Genomic DNA, 24,607 nt, shown 5'->3' with positions numbered 1-24,607 from the left:
CCCTCAATAAATCAACAAACTAATGGTTGATTCATCTTTTGGTCTTTGGGATTTTCTTCTCCAATATGTTTCAAATGTTTTATTTTATTATTTATGTTGCTGTTTTTCTAATTGCTATTTTAAAATTACTCTTATAGAGTAATTTTTATATATATAATATTTTGTATAAGCCACTTTGAATACATAGAAAGATGTGTCTAACTAATGTAAGTGAATCAAAACTGGAAGAAGCTATTGGCCATCAAATTTAACACTGTGCTCAGTGTATGAATTCAGATTTAAGAATTCTTCAGAAAAATGATCCATTCTCTACTTAAACACATCTAGCAAAAAGAAGCTGACTAAACAAGAGTAAAAGCAATGCTAAACACCTCTGTTTGCTTGCCTTCTTACCCTGTTGGTCTTTCTTCTCCCATAATTGATACAATAAACGAACTTGTCTGGGAGAAAATAGCAAGACAGATTGCCTGGGTATTAAAAGGTAGGTGCACAGCAGTAAGTTCACTTTCAAAAATATACATGAAACAAACAAAATGTTAAAAAGTTAGGATATTTATGTAGTTACTTACCAAGCACATCTAAATTATATTAAAGTAACCAAAATACACTGCTCAAAAAAATAAAGGGAACACAAAAATAAGACATCCTAGATCTGAATGAATGAAATATTCTTAGTAAATACTTTGTTCATTACATAGTTGAATGTGCTGACAACAAAATCACACAAAAATTATCAATGGAAATCAAATTTATCAACCATGGAGGTCTGGATGTGGAGTTACACTCAAAATTAAAGTGGAAAAAAACACTACAGGTTGATCCAACTTTAATGTCCTTAAAACAAGTCAAAATGAGGCTCAGTAGTGTGTGTGGCCTCCACGTGCCTGTATAACCTCCCTACAATGCCTGGGCATGCTCCTGATGAGGTGGCAGATGGTCTCCTGAGGGATTTCCTCCCACACCTGGACTAAAGCATCCCCCAACTCCTGGACAGTCTGTGGTGCAACGTGGTGTTGGTGGATAGAGCGAGACATGATGTCCCAGATGTGCCCAATTGGATTCATGTCTGGGGAACGGGTGGGCCAGTCCATAGCATCAATGCCTTCGTCTTGCAGGAACTGCTGACACACTCCAGCCACATGAGGCCTAGCATTGTTGTGCATTAGGAGGAACCCAGGGCCAACCGCACCAGCATATGTTCTCACAAGGGGTCTGAGGATTTCATCTTGGTACCTAATGGCAGTCAGGCTACCTCTGGTGAGCACATGGAGGGCTGTGCGGCCCCCCAAAGAAATGCCACCCCACACCATTACTGACCCACTGCCAAACCGGTCATGCTGGAGGATGTTGCAGGCAGCAGAACGTTCTCCATGGCGTCTCCAGACCCTGTCACATCTGTCACATGTGCTCAGTGTGAACCTGCTTTCCTCTGTGAAGAGCACAGGGCGCCAGTGGCGAAGTTGCCAATCTTGGTGTTCTCTGGCAAATGCCAAACGTCCTGTATGGTGTTGGGCTGTAAGCACAACCCCCACCTGTGGATGTCGGGCCCTCATACCACCCTCATGGAGTCTGTTTCTGACCGTTTGAGCAGCCACATGCACATTTGTGGCCTGCTGGAGGTCATTTTGCAGGGCTCTGGCAGTACTCCTCCCGTCCCTCCTTGCACAAAGGTGGAGGTAGCGGTCCTGATGCTGGGTTGTTGCCCTCCTACGGCCTCCTCCACGTCTCCTGATGTACTGGCCTGTCTCCTGGTAGCGCCTCCATGCTCTGGACACTAAGCTGACAGACACAGCAAACCTTCTTGCCACAGCTCGCATTGATGTGCCATCCTGGATGAGCTGCACTACCTGAGCCACTTGTGTGGGTTGTAGACTCTGTCTCATGCTACCACTAGAGTGACAGCACCGCCAGCATTCAAAAGTGACCAAACCATCAGCCAGAAAGCATAGGAACTGAGAAGTGGTCTGTGGTCACCACCTGCAGAACCACTCCTTTATTGAGGATATCTTGCTAACTGCCTATGCTTTCCACCTGTTGTCTATTCCATTTGCACAACAGCATGTGAAATTGATTGTCAATCAGTGTTGCTACCTAAGTGGACAGTTTGATTTCACAGAAGTGTGATTGACTTGGAGTTAGATTGTGTTGTTTAAGTGTTCCCTTTATTTTTTTTGAGCAGTGTAGCTTTACAATCCCCAAGGCATGTCACATCCCTAATGTTTTGAAATTGAAAGTTACAAATTTGACATGCCTTAAACATATACAACTTTTTAAATGATTAAAATATGCTTCCTTCCTTCATATCTAGTTTATTTCATAGCCTCGTCTCACCCTCACGATCTGTTACAGAATTGGATAGCAAGTTATGTTGAGTTGCTTTGTTTTATTGAATATTGGAGTGAAGTATATTAAATGAAAAATTAATTTATTAAATTTATAAATTAAATTTATAAAGGGTTGTAGTTTATTTTATCTGTTAATAAATTTACCTCCTAAAGTCAGATTTAGTTCATGAAAAGATACGCACTATATAGCGCTAAAAAACAAAACCAGATGTTGCAACTGTTCAACTTTTCCCAATTTACATACTTCCAACAAACACATTTCTATTCTCAGTGCCATGTGTCTTAATTTTCTGACTCTTGTTATTGATTTCTTTAATGCTAAAACAAATGAAGTGGTTTATGTCTTACAAATGAAAGCAAATATACATGTATACAATACAATACAATACAATACAACAATACAAATATACAAAATAATGTTGAAGGATCAAATCTGGGTCAGTCACTGGGATCAGAGGTTTAGTCTTCTGAGCTTTCTGACTCGTGCTGTAGCCCAGTGATGAAATGTATTTAATTTTGCTACCGGTTCGGAAATGTGAGCATGTGCGCCTCTTCTGCGCATCCGCAGAATCTTCTGCACATGCACGGAGGATCAAAAACAGGACGTAATGACGTCTCGGCAGGTGGGCAGAGCCTCCCGCCACCAGCCCTACTGATTTGCATGAGCCGGATAGATCCAGCCGGATTTCACCGCTGCTGTAGCCCATCCTCAGAGAATGTGACACATTCTGGTAGAGAGATGTCCCCTGAGGATGGGCTCCAGCACAAGTCTGAAAGCTCAGAAAATTAAACTTTGGTCCCAGTGACCAACACAGATTGAATCCTGGTTTATGTTTGATTCTGAACAGCCAGAAAGGAAAAACAAAACATAATGTATCTTTTCAATTTTTATTTAGCAAGCTGGAAAAACCTTTTCAAGACATTTTTTTCCATCTTTTTGTGTGTGTGAAAATACAATTCCATTTACAGAGTGAATATTACTGCTACCGGTATTTCTTACGAGAAAAGGTAGAAAAAAGCAAATTGTTTACACAATCTAATGGTGTACATGCAAACAAACTTGTAATGAACTCCTTAGCAGGACTTCCCTTCCCTTTCTTCCACCTTTGCCCCTCACATAGCACATTGTTTTACAGACTGCCCCAAGTTCCTGGGGAAATTTGAAGTTACATAGTAGCCCCTTTATAGAATCAAAAATATAAGGATTGGGAGGGACCATATGAATCAACAATTTGGCCAGTACAGAAAAAATGGAATCCTTGAAAAAATGGTCATCTAGCTTTTGTAGTGGATTTTATGTACTATTCACCAATTTCAGCAACTCTGTAAATACCCATCATAATCTTAGTGCCTAGATTTCTGGTTTAAAAGAACTGTCTATATTTAGCATTCAAAATAAGAATCTTTATTTTTACTGGACTCTTTAAAGTCTAACTATCTTTTTATGGAAAATGTTGGGAAATATTTTGTTTCAAAACAGGCATTGTTTATCCTTCATACATGTGCTGGAACTCTTCTCTTTATCCACTCTTCTGTTCCTGATGATTAAAAGCCCCCTAGCTGAAAGTTTCATTCTTCTTTTGAACCTAATCTGTGTGATGTGGGGCATCTAACATATCCTATAGGATATGACATATTTTTAAATGGTATAATTGACTACATTCCAGCTAAGTAGGATGTTGGAAAGCAATGTGGTTTGAACAACGTGATTATTTCTGGCTTCTGAAGTTGTAACAGAATGTTCATTTGTCCAGCTGAATCATCCTTTTTATTGCCATCATTGCTCTTTTCCAAACCTGTAACAAAATCAAATTCAGGATCCCACAGACTAGTAAATCTCAATCTTAGCAACTTTAAGATGAGTGGACTTTAACTCCCAAAATTTTGGGACCTGAGGTTCATACATCATAAAGTTCACAAGATTGAGAAACACTATCCTAGGTTGTAAGAAGTAAGGAACAACTGTATCTTCTTTTTGGATAGTGCCATTTTGTCAGCATAAATAAAAGCTCTTACAATGGCAAAAGGATGCTAGTTACTATTTTATTAAAATGGTGCATTATGCATGACAGAATGATATGAAAATTAAAAGAGCTCTTTATGATTTACTGCTGCCAATTTTTTTTTTAATGCATTGGTCACTTTCCCATCTCCTTGTTTCAGAATAAGAATGTTGCAGAGAAGTATAATTCTTAAGGATTTCTGTCAATTTTCTGTAGTAGTGAGGGAGAAGGATCAAAATCAGATTTGTGTAGAACTTGAGGTTTTTAATAAGCGACTGAGAATATAGCACCAATTGCCCTGAAAAAGCTTGTATTTTAAATTATGTAAGAAGTCAAAGAATGTCTCTTTTTTTACATAGTCAAAGGATTAAGAGACCACCAAAATTGTAGTACTTTAAAAAGTTGATAATGCATTTATCTGGCCTTTACTATCTGACATTGACATTCTTAAACACTTTAAATTCTTTTTGTTGGCATTTTTCTTTTTCCCTTCAAAAGAGACAAGTAGAAAAAAGGTCCACTATTCAATTTTTATACGTAATACATAAAAGATCTCAAAAACCACTTCTTTCTATGTATTCATATACTTACACAGACAGGGATGATACTTCAGGTATTTTTATGATTTTGAAAGGGGGAAGTTTTGCTTTCATCTAGAAGTAATTCTAAGTGTGCTAATAAGGAAAAGGAAAATCTAAATAACATGTTTGAGACATAACACTAATTATTTTAGAGTGTCCTTGGTTTCAAATGGTTTGAAAGTCCATACATTTGTCTGAACTGTGAATTATAGGTATAGGAAAGTATGCTTACCTTAGATTAGTAGAAAATACATCACCTTGTGCAAGAGGGAGTCACTTTGGCAAGCTCTTGGATCCAACATTACTTCCAGATGCTCAGATGACTCTAGAAGCTGGTAGGTCAGCTTTCTCACTACCACCTAATCTGATAGATGCCTTGCTCACTGCCTAATTAGAGTCTAACATGTGATAGCTATCATTTGGAAAGTACAGTATTGCAAAACATCACAGCCAATTTCTTTTCCGATTCTCAAGGTCACATTAATAGTGATTGAACAGATTTTCATTTTTTTTTTCTGGGCCCCTTTAATGTACTGGTGATTTTCTACATGTCTTCAACAGTTTAGAGTCAGAAAACATTAATGCTAAGGGATCAAGAGATATGTGCTTGGTGAAATCACAAAAGATTGTTTACTTATTTTAAATGGCATCCCATTTTTTTTTAAGATGGCATCCCAATTTTCAAATTCAAATTCACCCTCAGTAAGAATCAACTAATTCTCTTGTCCTGAATTGGCTCAAATATTCTGTCTCAAGCTACTCTAGAAATTCTCCTAGTTGTTGTGGTCTGCCAGCAGCCTGCGGAGCTGTCAGCGGAGTCAGACAGTGAGGAGGCTGGGGAGGAACATGGGCCAGTCCTGGAGTCTGGGGAAGGCCCGGACGAGGGCTCTGCATCAGAGGCAGAGATGGGGCCAGGGCCATCTGGGAGTGATGCACAGACTCTGGAGCCCCTAGAGTCGGACAGCAGAGAGGCAGAGGAACAGGAGGAGCCTGTTCCTAGTGCACACATGCACAGAGCTGCCAGAAGGCAAGAGCAGCTAAAGCAAAAGGAACAACTCGGGAGTAAGCCCAGGAGATGATTGGCCCCTCCCATAAGGCTTAAAAGAGAAACAAAGGCATTGTGCCTTTTGCAGGAAAGCAATGTAGCTAACTCTGTTTCCAGTCAGCATCTCTTGTTTGTTTCTGAACTCCGTGAGGCTTTGCTAAGTAAGGCCTTTGGCAAGGTGTCAAAGAAGATGAAGGTTGGTGATTATCCCGAAGGACTTCTTCCGAAGGACTTTTGTGGCAACTAATTGGGACTCAGCTGGGAATGAAAGTAATTCTCAGCTGTTACAATAAAATAGTTTTTTCGGGACTAATGGTGTAATGACTCAGTAAGCCTAAGTCACAACAACATTACTCAAGCCTAATATGCACTTGAGTAGTCACAGAAAGGAAGAATCAAGAAAGTTACATCCTGCAAGCAGAAATCCATTTCTGGGAGAAAATAGGAGGAAGGAACCCACCCCACCTCATGCATCCTTCTCCACCCTCCTGTATACTCCCCCAACCCACACCACTCTCCCTGTGTTCCCCAACCCATGTGGCACTGTTACACACCTACACTCTCCCAATTCAGCACCCCCCATACATCTTCTCCGACCTGTGGGGCACCTCTTGGGCAACCCCACACAGCCTCCCTGTGATTACAATTCAACCTAGTTTTACCGTTGAGACATTTCGATGTGGCTATAGATTCCATTAGGCAAAATAAGATGCTCCAGTATCCCAGTGAAGCTATCTATTTATTGCTGGGTAGGACCAGGAGGATTGGAATTCTAATCTTCATTGGCTGCCATGTTTCAAAACTGTTAGAGCTTATTATTACTTGGAAGAACACCTCTGAAAGGGAAGTTGCAAATATAAAGAGAGTGAGTAAAAATTATTGATGCTCTTCTTTTCTTCTCTTTGCAAGAGAATGTGGAATTTTTAAAAACATTATGAGTAATAATAATATTGGTTTTAAAAATTTCTAGTACTTGGCCGCATAATTTACGATGCTGGATGGAAGGATTGTAGTCCTTTGGTTCCAAGTATTGCAGCTCTCTAGGCATTCCATTAAATTATTCTTTCAGCAAGCCCTAGACTAGAGCAAGTATGTATTTTTAAGACTACAAAGAAAAGCATCTTAGCTTACCACTTAGGAGGCTTTTGAATTTTATATTAAACTAATAACAGAAGGAACGTTTTTCTCTTGGAGGAAAGTTTATAAAAATTGTGCTAAATTCTCATAAATACAAATCAAGAATCTTTAAAAAATGTGTCTGCAGCGGAGTAATTAAGCTTTCATCGCTGGTCAGATTTCTGATTTGGAAAAGTTGTGAGAGTATGTTAATCTTGGAATAATTTTTTTTCTGATTTGTTTTTTATTTGTGCTTTATAATGTGCATTTCCATGTGCCATTTGGCACGTTATGAAATATTTTCTTGTGAGGAGCTGTGCAGGGCCATACTGCTCTTCCATTTCTGCACGCAGCAGCAGCTGATACAGATATATAACTAGGATAAATAGTTGTTGGTGCTGTTTTCAGAGCTTTGTTAAAATCAACCTGATTTTTTTTAAGTTCTTTATTTCTATTTCTTATACACATATTGTAAATGTACATTCTCTTATCCATAATTGATCGTATATATATTTTTCCTAATGAAAGCATAAAAATAAGACATTTTAATTACATTTGGAGTTGTTCTTCTACCCTCTCTTTCCCCTGTTTTCACAACAAACCTTTTTCTCCTTCTTCTTTCTTTCCCCTCTCTTCCTCCTCTCTTCTTCTACCTTCTTCCTCCTCCTCTCCTCCCCTACTTCCCCTTCCTCTCCCCCACTCCTCCCCTTTCCCCCTTTCTCGCCTTCTCTCCTGTTCTTGTCCCCTATCCTTTCTTCCTCTCCTTCCCCTTTCTTCCATTCCTCTCTCTCCCTCTCCTCCTCTTTCCTTCCTTTCTCCTTTGTTGTGCAATATTTCCTTATTTGGTATCCGAGCAACTCCAATTTTCTAATAATATATACTTTCTTTTCAATTTCTTTTTCAAGAAAAAAGAAAATCAATCTGATTTTTGATCTGCTGTATTGGGGAAGGAATGCTCCTTCATTAAGATAATCCTATGAATTGTGAGAATTTGTTGCAACAATACACCAGTAAATGGGTTTTGCAAAAACAATGGGATGACTAATTTCTTCTGGAAAAAATCACAACTTGGAATTCACAGAAGAGCTATAACGGAATATATTCCAACTGCAGTTTCACTGTTATATTTCACACAGTGGGTAAAAAAAGTTATCTAGATTAGTACATGAAGGTCCTCCAAAGGACTCAATAGTAAAAATAGCAGAAAAGATTTGTGCCATTTTAAAGGCAACAAAGCTTTATTTATATGCTTATGTGGATTACAGTTGCATAGTCCTGAGAACCAAACTGTGTCCCATAAAAGTTTGTGATAATCATGAAAAAGATTTGGAAGAAGTGCTTTGGACCGCATGCAATTGCAGCATCTTTCTGCTATTCATTAAAGGAGATTTACCATTTTTTAGGATTCTTTGTGGGCTTAAAATGAGCACTGCTGCTTTAACAGTTGCATGAATTTTAATAGATTCCTGAAACTCGTGGAACTTTGTTTTCAGGGCTAGATGGAAGCCAGAAAAAGACTGGCTTTGTAATGAATAGCAGAGAGCTATTGTGTTCAAATTGTTTAAATATGGACAACTCTAATCAGTATTTAAAATACATATGACTCAGGGGAAGGTTTCAAAACTCATCGCTGCTAGTTTGCTCATGGGTGCGCACGCATGAAGCTTCTGCTCATGCAGAATCCAGCCGGGGGCTGCTGGATTTCAGAGGGAAGGATGATCCAAAAGGCAGGGATTGTTACAGAAAAAACAAGCCTTCTGCATGCGCGAAGTGTTTGAGTGGGTGGGCGGAGCATGCCGCCGCCGCTACAGGTTCGCCTGATCGGCGGTGAACCGGTAGCAACCCACCATTGATATGACTCTAATCATTTAATTGTGAAACATTAACCTGCTACTACTCTGGAAGGGACAATTTAAACTGGATTATCTTTATTTCTTTAGGCTCCAGGCTCCAACCAGGGGTGAAATCCAGTTCTGACAGGTTCTGACAGGTTCTGACAGGTTCTGGAGAACCGGCTGTGGAAATTTTGAGTAGTTGGGAGAACCGGCAAATACCACCTCTGGCTGGCCTCAGAGTGGGGTGGGAATTGCCATTTTGCAATATCCTTCCCCCAGGGGTGGGGAGGGAATGGCCATTTTGCAGTATCCTTCCCCTGGAGTGGGGTGGGAGTGGAGATTTTGCAGTATCCTTCCCCTGCCACACACACCAAGCCACGCCCACAGAACCGGTAGTAAAAAAAAATTGGATTTCACCATTACTCCAACCTCACCTATCCCAACCTTTGAGGGGAAAGCCAGCTCTTTACAGCCTTCCAGAAGGCTAAGAGGGTCGGGGCCTGCTGGATTTCAGAGGGAAGGATGTTCCAAAAGGCAGGGATTGTTACAGAAAAAACAAGCCTTCTAGATCCAACAAATGGAAGCATTTAAAGAAAAAGATGTGCCCATCTTTATCCAATTTGATGGAATGGACAGATGCCCTCAGAGAGAGGAAGTCCCACAAATAACCTGGCCCCATGCCATCAAGGGCTTTAAATATGCCAACCAGCACCACAAAAAACTGGGGATCAGTACAGCTTGTGTAACAGCAGTTAACATGGGCAATCCAATTGTAATTCTTAATGAACCAGGGATGTGTGGTATCTAGCAACTTCTGACCTTGTTATTATTGCTTTTCCTAGGTTTCTAGCTGTCATGATGGGCCTGAGCCCCTGCTCCAGTCAGCCTGAGTGTTGCACCTTTTGAGATTCTACTTCTTGCAGAAAGAGACCTAGCAATGGGAGGCGGCCATGCAAAAGAGCTTTCAGCCTTCTAAAAATTCACTGTGAGATGGAGAGAGTGAATTGAGACTGTAGCCAAACTTGGATGTGAAGAGAGAGAAAAAAGAACAGGAATGTCAATGCTTAATGAAGAGTGTGTGTGCCCAACCTTGGACAAAGTATTGTTTCACTAAAAAAAACAAGGGGAAGAAAGAAAAGAAGCAGAAATCAGATATTACCTGGTTTGAGAACAGAGGCAGAATTTCAACTTTGAAATCCCTCATCCAAATCCAGAACTTTAACTCTAAACAACATAAGAAGCAAAAACCTTTTAGCCAGAAATTCTTGTAGACTCCTTTGCTGATGATACCAGATCAGGACATTAGTATTTGCTCTATTTTTCATGCCTTAGAAATACAAACAAACAAAAAAATTCAATTTCTGTGAAATCTTCCATTTATTTGCTCTGTTGACCTAAATAATAAGCTGTGTTTGTAATTCTTTCTTCCTTTTCCATTTTATCTTCACAGCAACACTGTGAGGGAGGTTAATTTTGGATGAGAGAGAAAACAGGATTTGCATAAAGTAAGCCATTATGTGATCTATTTGGTTTTGTTTTAGCACATTGACTGAATTCAACCACTGTAGTTGGTTGAATTTGGTTTATAGACATATTATAGACATATTGTTTGTTTATTTAATTCAATTTATTTATTTAATTCAATTTATATGCCGCCCCTCTCTGAAGACTCAGGGCGGTTGTTTCGGAATATTGTGGGAAGTCACCCCAAAACCATCTTTTAAACAAACCATGACTTACTGGAAAGAGTGGAAAGTAGAATCTGAATTTCTTAATCTTAACCCAACACTCATAATCATTATACTCATTTATTTTCCGTTAATATTAAAATTCAACTCTGACTGTTCTTTGGAAGAACAAATGCTGAAGCTGAAGCTCAAATACTTTGTCCACCTAATAAGAAGAGAGGACTCATTGGAAAAGACCCTGATGTTGGGAAAGATTGAAGGCAAAAGGAGAAGGAAATGGCAGAGGATGAGATGGTTAGATAAAGCCAACAATACAATAAACATGACCTCGGACAAACTCCGGGAATCAGTGGAGGACAGGAGGGGGCTAATGTGCTATAGTACATGGGGTCATGAAGAATCACACACAAATATTGGATTGACTAAATGGTATCTGATGCTGCACATAATCACTGCAGGGAGACTGGCATTCGCACAAGAATGGAAGAATGAGGATTTACCAACGGACTCAAAAATAATTTATAAAATTATGGAATGTGCGGAGTCCGACAGACTTACAAAACTGATCAAAGGTAAAAGAGATTCAGATTTTTATAGTAGTTGGAACATGTGGTATGATTGGATCCAGAAACGATGGGAGAGAGATAAAGGTTAATGTTGGATTGTAATTATAGATGATGGTATAATTATGGTAATCAATAAGTATTGGAAATGTAAATTTGTATATAAGAATATGTAAATAATTTCTGTTTTTACTTTCTGATTATTGGTGTATATATATATATATATGGATATTTTGGTGATGTTACACCGTGATAGAAAAGCTATTATATATTTGTGTTTTGTTTTTGTTTTTTTTGAACTATAACAAAAATTTACAAAAAAAAAAGGATCACACACAACTTAGTGACTGAACTTCAACAAATATTAACATTTGTATACTTTTAGCAGATTTTTAAAAACGGTTTATATTATGCTTACATCTAAATGTGATAGTTCTTATCTCCCGTTTCTATTTTATTTTCACAGCAACATTATGAGAGGTTAACTTTGCTGAGATATTTTAAAAACTGAGATTTTTCTATTCACAAAAAGTTCTTTCCCCATAGTCCTTCCCCTGAAAAGATAATCCATTCTGAGTCGGAAAGAATAATAATATTTTATCTCACTAATTACAATATATGATAAATCCTGGATGTAATCATTTAAAAACAAGCAAGTATTCTTTTGGAACCACTGGCTTTTGCTTATGTGGACAATCCCTTGATAGAAGGTCTACTGGATTTTAAAGAAGCTGTGCTGTGCTAACAGAACATGCATGTTTATTGGAAGTGCCCTCAGGCTTTACTGTAAATTGTTTTTAACAATTGCTGTATGTATCATAACTCAGTCTGGTCATGCTGATAGGATTTCTGGAAATTTCCAGAATTCCTAGCCAGCATGACTCCCAATTAATTTAAAAGGTGCCAGCTTGGAGAAGAAATGCTAGTACCAAAGACATATAGGCTATATGTATCCATTCATTCATTCATTAAGTTACACTTCTAATACGATTTCCAGTATTTTGCTCTCCCATTTGAGAATAGATTATGGTAAGTTTTGAAATTGGAATCAAGACGAGTCTTTCATTCCAAAGAGAATGTAAGAAAAAAATCTATCTTAAAACAAAGTATGGCTGGCCTCTTCAAAAAACTAATATTTCTGGGCATCACACTACAATTTAAACATTGCCAAGCATCCATCTAGCAGAAGATTTGTGAATATCACTGGAATTATTTAAGGAGAGAGAGGGAGAGAGAGACACAGAGACAGAGAACTTCTTAGCCTCAAATGAACTTTCACCATCAGTCTTGAGACTAACATTGCTAATAACTCAAGAAAAAAAATATGAGGATTTGTTTGAAGGCAGGTTATTCGGTAAAATGTAGAGAGCTCTGCGACTAGTATGGTTAATACCTCTTTACACGAGATTAGTGAGTCACATTTTTAAATCCTATGGGAATTTAGCTTAGAAGTTTGCTATGATATTTTTAAGGGAGGGGGAACATCAAGGTGCTGGAGCATACACAATGACACACACACACACACACACACACACACACAAGATTTTCAAATGCATACTTTGAGGATCAGGTAGAAGAGACAAGGTAGGTGGTATCATGCAAATTTAAGATAACTGACTTTAAAGAGATTTGGTGGTCAGGTGGTCAGAACGGAAAAGACAGACAGGATAGGACTTTGAAGGACTTCCAAGTGAGGATTTTTAAAATTATGGAATTACTTTGCTTCATTCCAGAGAGAATGCCCCTACATATTTGATATAAATTCATCTGCTACTAGCTAAACAACAGCTGAAAGAAAGAGCGCAGAAGTCTCATCTCCATGTGTAAATTTGGCAGCAAAAACGAATGTTTTGTTCATTCTTGTTATATTACTACAGGACTTTTTAATAGTAGTGTACATTCAACAGATAGTATGAACACACAATAATTTAATGCTTACAGGAGTAAATCTTATGAGCACAAGCCATATACAGGAACTGCAATATCAGTTACAATTGCATTTTTTTAAAAAAAAAAAACCACCCAACAGTTACCAAAAGAAGGGAACATTAAAGACATGGGGTTGCTTGGGGTATCATCTCTTCTAGCATAAGCCCTGCACTTGGGAAGTTTATGTGTACATACCAAAATGGCCAACAGGTGAAAGAGCAATTCAGTTTAAAAATAATATTTGTTTGCTCATTTAAAAAAACCTAATCACCACAGTTGCAAAATGACTGGGAGGTTAAGGGGGCTTAAAATTATATTGTTATTACTATTAGGCTGCATAAACAGAGGGATAGAATCAAGATCACGTGAAGTGTTAATACCACTTTATAATGCCTTGGTAAGGCCACACTTGGAATACTGCATCCAGTTTTGGTCGCCACAATGTGGCTGTGAGGATTTGGATGGGGAACAACAGGTTTCAACTTAAACTTGGCAAAACTGAGTGGCTTTGGGTTTTGAGACTGCATCTTTGGTAGTGGATGGAGTTGCAGTGCCCTAAACATACTCTGTGTGCAATCTGGGAGGGTCCTCCTGGACTCACAATTCCTGCTTGATGAGCAGGTGGCAGTTGTGGCTAGAAGGATCTTTGCACAATTTTGTATTGTGTGCCAGTTGCACCCATTCCTTGACTGAGAGGCCTTACTCATGGTCTCTCATGCCCCGTTCCTCTCCCTGGAAGTATATCTGGAAACTTCAACTGATACAAAATATACCTCTGCTCCGCAAAATGCATTGGTTACTTGTTTGTTTCCGAGTCCAATTCAATGTGTTGATGTTGGTCTTTAAAGCATTTCATGGCATGGGATCAGGTTATTTGAGGGGCTGCCTGTTCTCAACTTTAATTATCCATCCCTACCGGTTCAACAGACAGGGCATATTACAGGTTCCATCATCTAGGGGGCTACATTTAGCAGACCCTAGGCATTGGGCCTTCTCTGTGGTGCTCTGTGAATCTTGTCCCCTCTGGCCTCATCTCTTCTGAGCTTCTGAAGAGCCCTCAAGATTTGGTTTGTCAGTAGATCTGGAAACGCCAGAGGACCAGTGAGCTAATAAGGTGGCTCCAGTCGTGGGATTCAAATAATTTAACAACCAGTTCTCTGCCCTAGTGATTTCTTCCAACAACCAATTCACCAAACTGCTCAGAAAGTTAACAACCGGTTCTCCCGGTGGCTCCACTATTGTTAACTTCCCTCTGTCTACTTGCTACTTTAGTTCAGTTTAATAGCTTTTGATGCTTTAATTGTTAATAACTGTAATGATTTTTGGTATTTATTGATCGTTTTAACTTGTTGTAAGCCACCCAGAGTCACTTGTTCTGTGAGATGGGTGACTATATATAAATTAGATAAACAAAAAACAAATCATTTGCCAATCTCGTCACAGGATAGAATTTGGCTATCTGGGCAGCAAATTGGATATTATGGCAACATACTTCTCTGTTGACTTGGGGTTGGGAAGAATGAACTTTAATATAGCTGTGAGAAATAGAAATTAGATGTGTGTTTTATGCACAACAAAAAACAAAGCTTGAATTGTGTAAGAACAAGTACTTGTCGCTAGATGTCAGTGTTATGAAATATTAGTCTTGTAGCAACAGAAGAAGAGAATATATGAAGCTCTGTGTTGGAGTCTCTGCTCTCTGAGCTTGGTTGTTTGCTTGCAAACATTTAGTTACCAAGCTCAGAGAGAACCAAGGACTCCACAATATTAGTATTGTACAGCACAGAGGTTCTCTATATATATCCATAAATCAAAGGAATTGGTAACTTACCATTTAACGCAATGATACTGAAACTCATTCCTTAATGGAAAAAAAAGTCAAAAAACAACAAAAATTAAAATATTTTAATCCAAAAACATGAATGCCACATGTCACATGCCACATCACAATGGCATGTGAATCATCCTCTATTTTAAAACTGCTTCTGCCATATTTAAGTTAAATGTTATTGTGTTAAAGTTGAGTTTCTCGGTCAAAGCGAAAGCATTAGCGTCTCTTAGATTAAATCCTCTGGATGAGCTATATAACAAATAATATCTATTAATTATTTTGTCTGATGGAAATGCAGATGAATTTTACACAAAGAGGGGGAGATGGGGAAGGAGAGAGAGAGAGAGAGAAAGGGAGGGAGGCAGTGGGGGAGAGAGAGAGGGAGAGACAGGGAGAGGGGGGTGGAGGGGGAGAGGGAGGTAGGGAGAATGTGTGAGTTTTTGAGTCCTAATAATTTTAGCAGAAAGAATAATATTTCCTTCAAATAAGTTGGAGTACCTAGGCTAATGGGAGGAATAGTTATTGTAGTACAATATGCAGAAAATATTTGTTTAGAAAAGATGGTTATCAAGAGATATTTGACATTCCTCAGCAAGGAAATTACTGTAGTCTGTAGTATGTTACTTTTGCTTTGGACACATGCATATTCAGCCTCAGTAGGAATTTCTGTATGGTGTTCTGATTTAGTTCAGGTATATTTAATTTTTCTGAAAAGGAAAACATAACCTGAAATAATGTTTCTTCTAAGTGACTGCTGAGTTCAACACACCCATTTCCACACACATTTCCACACACATTTCCATACATGCCTATCTTGCCTTCCTTTGGAGGTGAGCAATGTTATGCAAATTGCTGGAAGAGAGTAAGAAATAGTAATCTAGAGAAATTACAAGCCTGAACATGAAATATCTTGTCTAACCTAACTTATTATATAATCTGATAAACATCTAATCTAATTTACAACACTGTTCAATATATTTGTCAATATTTTCCTGTCCTGCATACCAGTCATGCTTCCATCAGAGTCTTATGCAAAAGTGCGGCTACCCCAGTCAAATGCTGTGCTTCAATTAATCCCTAACAGAACAAACAATATCACAACCTCTACATACTGTAGTGTAACATTTTTCTGCAAATGTGAATGTGTACTTACTACTGATTGCGTTTTGTTCATTAAATTTCTTAGCACTTTCTTTTGAGGATACCATTGGTTACAATCTTCAATCAAAACTTTCTAAGTTATTGTTCCTTAGGTCCTTTTGACTCCCGAGAGATTTTGTTGGTGCCTTCTCCCTCATTATACCAGGGACATTTTAGCTTTCCCTTAACTTGAGCTCCAGGCAATTCATTCTGTCCATCTAGGATCTTTGCTTCCTCCCCATGGAAATAGGCTTTATTTTCTGTTCCTTGAAGATTTTGTTAGATCTGAATCCCACTCTTCCTCACTTCTAGTCCCAGGGAAATGCAATTTTGCTCCTATATCATGTCTTAAGATAATGTTTTGCTTGTAAGGATAGGTCTTAGGACATCCTATTGGTCAAGCCTGGTTTTAGGACATCCTATTGGTCAAGCCTGGTCTTAGGACATTCTATTGGTCAAACCTGGGGAATCTGCTCCACCTACACCTCCGCCTCCCCCACTCCCACCCCAATCCCAATTTGGGTTTTGCATTCAATATGGATTCTACTCCCTTCCTACTGAAGTCTGGAATTTTGATTAGCTGTCAGGTTGAATCTTATTTATTTCACTTATATATTTCTTCTTCTATGTCCACTCTTTCCCAAGTTCTACTTTTGACAATACCAAAAATGGCCTTTTTCTCTTTCACCATAATTAGTCAAATTAATCATGCTCTTTAATATTCATTTCTTTCTCATCTTACCTTATGAATAGATCCAGGCATAAATTTCAAATTCCAAAGAAAGAGATATTTTTCTAAGAAAATACTGACTGAACAATTACCATTGTCATTCGTTTTGGGGTCCCCAATTGCCTAATTACTTTTTCAGTACAGTAGTCCTTGCTTAACAACCGCCACTTATCAACCAACAACTTCATCCACTAAGCTACTTGGTTGTAAAGTGAAATGTCACATGACCACACCAACTTATATCATCTGTTCCGGCTGTGGTCATTAAGCAAATTGGCCATGGTCTTTAAGCGTAATGCCACATCTCCACTGCTTCCTGCTGGCTTCCTCATTGACTTTGCTTGTGGGAAGCCAGCTGTGTAGGTTGCAAATAGAGATTACATGACTGCAGAATGTTGCAACCATCATAATTGCAAGCCAGCTGCCATTGCCTGAATTGCAATCCAATGACTATGGGACATTGCAACAGTTGCAACTTCAAGGACCAATCATACATCTCCATTTTCAGCATTGTTGCAACTTTGAATACTCACTGAACAGGCATTCGGTAAGCAAGGACTACCTGTACTCTCTTGTCATGTTCCCACCCATCCATTCACATCATCTAACAGAATTTTTCCCCTCAGAATGAAGCACATTTTTGAAGATTTTGCTTCTTTCCTTCTGAGGTGTTAGATGCCACACTACTGCCAATCTATGATGTCATATGTACTCATCATAACTTAGATGACACAGATCAATACTTTTTGATATACAGTTGATTCCTGTCCTCATAGTTAGAGAATTATTATATCCCAAAGGTGCTTTTTCAGGAGGCAACTGGACTTTCTTGTTTTTTCTTTGAAGACATTTTGCTTCTCGTCCAAGAAGCTTCTTCAGCTCTGACAGGATAGTGGGGAATGGAAGAGCTGAAGAAGCTTCCTGGATGAGAAGTGGAATGTCTACAAAGAAAAAACAAGAAAGTCCAGTGACCTCCTGAAAAAACATCTTTGGGACAACAATGACCTGGATGACTGAGAATCTCTACAGACTTTTAGCATTATTATATCTTTTTCCTTTTTTATTTTGTAAACGTGTAACATAGCTATTTTATCTTATTTGTTAAATCATGTTGTTTACCAAGATTCGAAATCAGTTTTCTATAGTATAGAATCATAAAATGTGAGAGTTAACAGCATCTTGATATTCATCTGAACCAACCTGCTGCTCAGTGCTGGGATCCACTACTACATCCCTGAAAAGATGATAATCTAAATTCTATTTAAACATATCCAACCAAGAAAAGTTTATCCATCTACCAAAGGCAGCAGGTTCTATTTTTGAACAGGAATTTTTCCTGATGTCTAACCCCTTCTCAGAGTATGAGTATTCTTCAGTTCACTTTGTTTTGCACTCCCTTGATCTCAGACCATTCAATGTCTTTCTTATTATTATTTTTATTCTATTTTAAATTAAATAGTACAGGTAGTCCTCGACTTACAACCGTTCATTTGGTGACCATTTGAAGGTACAACCACACTGAAAAAAATGACTTATGACCCTTTTCACGCTTACAACCATTGCAGCATCCCCATGATCACGTGATCAAAATTCAGATGCGTGGCAATTAAATAAATAATAAATAAATAATAAATAATTTTATTTCTATACCGCCCTTCTCCCGAAGGACTCAGGGCGGTGTACAGCCAATTTAAAAACACAACACACAACAATAATTAAAAATTAAAATAATTACATAGATTTGGCCGATTTAAAACCCCAAACATTTAAAATACCCCAATTAAAATTATTAAGTTGATAGCCCTGCCTGGCGGAACAACAGGGTCTTCAGTGCGCAACGAAACACTCGGAGGTCGGAGATCTTGCGTATTTCCGGGGGCAGTTCATTCCACAGGGCTGGGGCTCCCACAGAAAAGGCCCTCGCCCTGGGTGTCGCCAGCCGACATAACTTGGCTGATGGCACCCTGAGGAGACCCTCTCTGTGGGAGCGGACTGGTCGGTGGGAGGCTATTGGTGGCAGAAGACGGTCTCGAAGGTACCCGGGTCCTATGCCATGGAGCGCTTTAAAGGTGGTAACCAACACCTTGAATCGCACCCGGAAGACCACTGGGAGCCAGTGCAGCTCGCGCAGGAGGGGTGTCACGCGGGCACAACGAGTTGCGCCCATAACCACCCGCGCGGCCGCATTCTGGACCAGTTGGAGCCTCCGAGTGCTCTTCAAGGGGAGCCCCATGTAGAGAGCATTACAATAGTCCAGCCGGGAGGTGACAAGGGCATGAGTGACCGTGCGCAAGGCGTCCCGGTCCAGAAAGGGCTGCAACTGGCGGATCAGGCGAACCTGATAAAAGGCCCCCCTGGCCACGGCCGTCATATGCTCTTCTAAAGACAGCCGTGCATCCAGGAGGACACCCAGATTGCGAGCCCTCTCTGTGGGGGGCAAAGATTCACCCCCAATAGTCAGCGATGGCACCTGCTGACTATATCGGGACGCCGGCAGCCACAGCCACTCGGTCTTGGACGGGTTGAGTCTGAGCCTGTTCCTCCCCATCCAGACCCGCACGGCCTCCAGGCAGTGAGACATCACATCAAGGGCATCGTTGGGGTGGTCTGGGGTGGAGATGTACAGCTGAGTATCATCAGCGTACAGATGACACTTCACCCCAAAACCACGGATGATCTCACCCAGTGGCTTCACATAAATGTTGAACAGAAGGGGCGAGAGGACCGACCCTTGTGGCACTCCCCATGCGAGATGCCTCGAGGTCGACCTCTGCCCCCCTGCCAACACGAACTGCGAGCGGTCGGAGAGGAAGGAGGAGAACCACCGCAGAACGGTGCCCCCTATTCCTAACCCTCTTAACCGCCGCAGCATGATACCATGGTCGATGGTATCAAAAGCCGCTGAGAGATCTAATAGGACTAGGACAGAGGAGCAACCCCTGTCCCGAGCCCTCCAGAGATCATCCACCAACGCGACCAATGCCGTTTCTGTGCTGTGCCCCTGCCTGAAGCCCGACTGGCACGGGTCTAGATAGATAGCTTCATCCAGGTGCCCGGGCAGTTGTCGTGCCACCACACTCTCAACAACCTTCGCCACAAAACGAAGGTTGGAGACCGGACGGTAGTTAGCTAATTCAGCCGGGTCCAGGGAAGGCTTCTTGAGGAGGGGCCTCACCACCGCCTCTTTCAAGGCGGCGGGAAAGGCACCCTCACTCAGAGAAGCAGTTATAATCCCCTGGAGCCAGCCTCGTGTAACCTCCCGGGAGGCCAGTACCAACCAGGAGGGACACGGGTCCAATAAACATGTGGCGGCACTAATCCTACCCAGAACCCTGTCCACATCCTCGGGAGCCACAGGATCAAACTCCTCCCAGATAATATTCTCAAGGCCTGCCCCTGTCTCCTCCCCTGGACTCATCCAATCGGAGTCCAAGCCATCCCGAATCCGAGCGACTTTATCATGCAGGAATTGCACAAAATCCTCAGCGCGGCCTTGCAAGGGATCTTCCCGCACTCCCCCCCGAAGAAGGGAGTGGGTCACCCTAAACAGGGCGGCTGGGCGGTTCTCTGCAGATGCGATAAGAGCGGAAAAATGGTTAGATTTCGCCGCTTTTATCGCCACTAGGTAGGTCTTGATATAAGACCTCACCTGTGTCCAGTCGGAATCAGATTGACTAGTCCTCCAAATGCTCTCTAGGCGTCTTTTCCGACGCTTCATCTCTCTCAGCTCCTCAGAGAACCAAGGAGCCAATTGAGATCGGCATCGGGTCAGAGGCCGCAAAGGCACGACGCGGTCCAAAGCTCCGGTGGCCGCACTCTCCCAGGCGGCCACCAGCTCTTCAGTCGAGTCGTGTGCCAGAGTCTCAGGAAACGGCCCAAGCTCCGTCAGGAACCTTTCGGGGTCCATCAGGCGCCTGGGACGGAACCATTTGGTCGGTTCCGTCTCCCTGCGGCGGGGGAAAGCGGTAGGAAAGTCCAAGTGAAGGAGCGAATGATCTGTCCATGACAAGGGTTTGATGTCTAGGTCCCCTCTACCAAGATCATTCAACCACTGACCAGAGACAAAAATCAGGTCCAGAGTGTGTCCCCCTATGTGAGTCGGGCCTTGAACTAACTGGGTCAGGTCCATGGCCGTCATGGAAGCCATGAACTCCCGAGCCGCCTCTGACGCCTCACCCGCAGACGGAAGGTTGAAATCCCCCATGACAATAAGTCTGGGGGTGTCAACCGCCACCCCGGCAATGACGTCGAGTAGCTCGGGCAGGGTCGCTGCCACGTGGCAGGGAGCCAGGTACGCAGTCAGCAAACCCATCTGCACCCCACGGCCCCACTTCACAAAGAGGGACTCACATCCGGCTATCTGAGGAACAGTGGTCTCCCTCGGACAAAGACTCTCCCTAATAATCACCGCCACTCCCCCACCCCTCCCCTGGGCCCTTGGCTGATGAAATGCACAGAAACCTGGTGGGCACATTTCAACGAGGGGGAGCCCCCCCTCTTGGCCCAACCAGGTCTCCGTAATACCTGCCAGGTCCGCACCCCCCTCTAAAATAAGATCACAAATGAGGGGGGCTTTATTAACAACCGACCTGGCATTACACAACATCAGCTGCGGACCCTGGGCCTGAGACTCTGCACAACCCAGGACACGAGTCGCGCATTGGGGGCCGGGGTGCGTAATTACTTGTAAACAGCGTGTGCGCACCCCCAGCACATGATATGGCCCCCTGCGCCCGTCATACCTGCCCCTCCCACTCATTGTTTCAATTACACAGCCCTTCCTATCGTCCCCCTGCTCCCCGGTTAAATTTCCTTTCACGACCCCTCTGTTGCAGCCAATCGACCCATCACCCCGCTCAGTTGCTATCTGAACCCCCCCGGGTCCACTTTTACAACCCCCTCCCTTCCTCCCGGGTCCCCTTAAAATTTTGGTTAAAAATTTAGCTAAAAAACCCCTCAACCCCCTTCTCGCACCATGCCACCTCTCGGGGTTCCAAAGCCCGTCATTAAGGTAGGCCCTCGATAGAGTGGAGGGCCAAACCTGCGAGAGGGGGGAGTCTCGCAGTGCACATAGCTCCGCCGCCGAGTACATCAAGTAAAATCAGAATGGGAAGGCAGTTTGGTAGGGTCCACAGAGTCCTAGGACAGAAGGTCTTTTTATAAGCAGCAACCCGGAATCCCCTGCTCTCTCACAGCAGCGGAAGGAGTTGGTTTATACAGTCAGCGGGAGAAAAGTTTTTCCCAGCCACCCTCTCACAGTGGTTGGCCAGATGTCCAAAGGCAAGGAATTTGATGGTATCATCCCTTCTGATAAAAGATGGTTCAAACAGCCAACTTCCCTCAGGGTCCACAAAATACTGTCCAAGTCCCCATCTGCCGGGAGTTTCGATGGAAGTAATTAATATGATTTGATTTGAAGCGGGGTACAAATAAAGCTGCCCAGTAGTTGCCCAGTAATTCCGTAGGAGGATAGATGTATACACAAGGGAGAGGAGAGGGGGAGGGGGGGAGGAAGGCTGACTCCCAGGCCGATAACAGGGCCAGAAAGGGGGGGGAGGAGGGGGAGGAGAGGCCACCCATGGAGGCCCCATCCCAGAGCCATCCACCGGACTCTCCAACCCCAGATCTTTCCATCCCCTCGTCATTTGAGCCATATCATGCCTCCGTTGGCGACCTCCGCTTCGCCTCTCCGCCAGCATCGAATGTCCAACAACCTCCACCTCACCCTTTTTCGCAGCCATTTTTATCCAGCTAAACATCCCCTCCCAATCGCTGCGCAGCGGCTGCCATTGCCGCTGCAACTCTGCAACTCCACCGCCAGTGCCAGAACGCCCTCAGTCCACCATCGGCACCATTGGTCCTGCCACGTCGTCGCCGCTGTTCTGACAGCCGCCGACCAGCGAGCGGGGAAGAAGCCGGCATCGCTGCAGCCAATTTCCCTAATCCTCCTCACGGGGCGCCTCGCGGCGCGCCTCGCAGCGTCTTGCAGCCTCCCGCGGCGTTCTTCTTTGCCTTCCCCTCACCCAAGCATTCCGGAGGGCGAAAAAGCCCTCAACGGGTTGAGGGGAAACTCTCCCGGGCGGGGGTGGGGCTGCCGATGGTACTGACAGCCCCAGGAGACTCCGAAACCCCCAAAATGCTGCCCGTCCTGACAGCGACTCAGGCCGGCATCGCCATGTTGGAGCATGCGCAGATAGTTTCATCTTTATGACGGTTGCAGTATCCTGGGGTTGTGTGATCATCTTTTGAGACTTTCTGACAAGCAAAGTCAATGGGGAAGCCAGATTTACCATATTTTTCAGAGTATAAGACGCACTGGACTATAACGCACACCTACCTTTTTTGGTGAGGAAAAGAAGAAAAAGAAATCTCCCTCTGCCTTTGCCTCTGAGCAATTTTGCCTCATTGCAGCAAACAGCAAACAGCCTCCTTTACTTTCGTTTTCAGCATAGCTTTATTAGCACAATTTACTTCCTTGCAGCAAGCAGCAGAGCCCTGCGCAAAACAGCTGAGAGCAAAACAGCTGAGAGGTCCAATCAACTTGTGCTAATTAGGCTGTGCTGAAGCTGAAAGGAGCTGTTTTTTCTTGCTGTTTGCTGCAAGGAGGTAACTGCTGGGAGGCAGAGGCCAAAGGGTGGGGGCCAGTGGGTGGGCGGGGCTACATTCGGTGTATAAGACACACCTAAATTTTCACCCCCTTTTAGGGGGAAAAAGGTGCGTCTTATACTCCGAAAAATACGGTACTTAACAACTATATTACTAATTTAAGAACTGCAGTGATTCACTTAACAACTATGTCAATAAAAATCGTAAAATAGGGCAAAACTCACTTAACAAATGTCTTGCTCAGCAACAGACATTTTGGGCTCAATTGTGGTCGTAACTTGAGGATTACCTGTAACAGAAGGATTATCTGTAACAGAAAAAGAGAACAAAATAAAGAAAATTATTATGCTAATACATTCATTTTCAAGAAAAAAACATAAAAATAATTTTTAATGAAACAAAGTAGAATGTTATAATAGTTACAATTCCGTATGTATCTTTACCTAATGTAAATATTATTCAAGTAGGTATATATTTATATCCAACTCTTATATACTGTGTCTTAACCAGGGGCAGGTTTCAAAACCCGTCGCTTCCAGTTTGCTCATGGGCACGCTCGCACTTGCATGTGCACGTCCGGACAGGTGGGCGGAGCCTCCCACTGCGGTCACTACCGGTTCGCCCGGTCCGGGGCGGAACCAGTAGCAACCCACCACTGATTTAACAGCTCAATACCTTCTTTAGGTCAGTATGAAATCTCACCGAAGTTGGACTGATTTGTGAATGAAGCTGTCAGATAGTTAATTTTACATGGCCTGCTGTCATAAAGTCAGTTTCATAAGCTAGTTACTTAGAGACAGAAATCTCTGTATCCATTATCTAGAGTTCCCTTGAGGTCTGATTTGCAGATCCAAGAATAAAACAACATCAATAATTCATTTGCAGTTTGCAAACCAAACTCATTTTTTACACAAATCTTTTTGGTTCTACACAGCTGCTTACTCGTTTTTCTCATCTATATACTGTATGTTATGGGTGTTTAATATTTCAAGCATCTTTAAAACAATAACATTACCCATTGCCTGAAAATAAAAATAAATCCTTTGCACAATGTCCTAGCAACAGGTAAAATATCCATTTTCTTTGCATTTCATGCTGTGAATGTATGATCAAGAGTAGAAATAATAAACATGCATTATCATCTTATAACTTCTGCAGAAAAGAAGAGTGGAGAACACACCTTCAACATTAATTG

The sequence above is a fragment of the Pantherophis guttatus genome, chromosome 1, assembly GCF_059756535.1.
Source record: "Pantherophis guttatus breed Tessera chromosome 1, ASM5975653v1, whole genome shotgun sequence".
Taxonomy (NCBI): Eukaryota; Metazoa; Chordata; class Lepidosauria; order Squamata; family Colubridae; genus Pantherophis; species Pantherophis guttatus.
The sequence above is the reverse complement of the archived record's forward strand: the minus strand, read 5'-3'. Positions refer to the sequence as shown.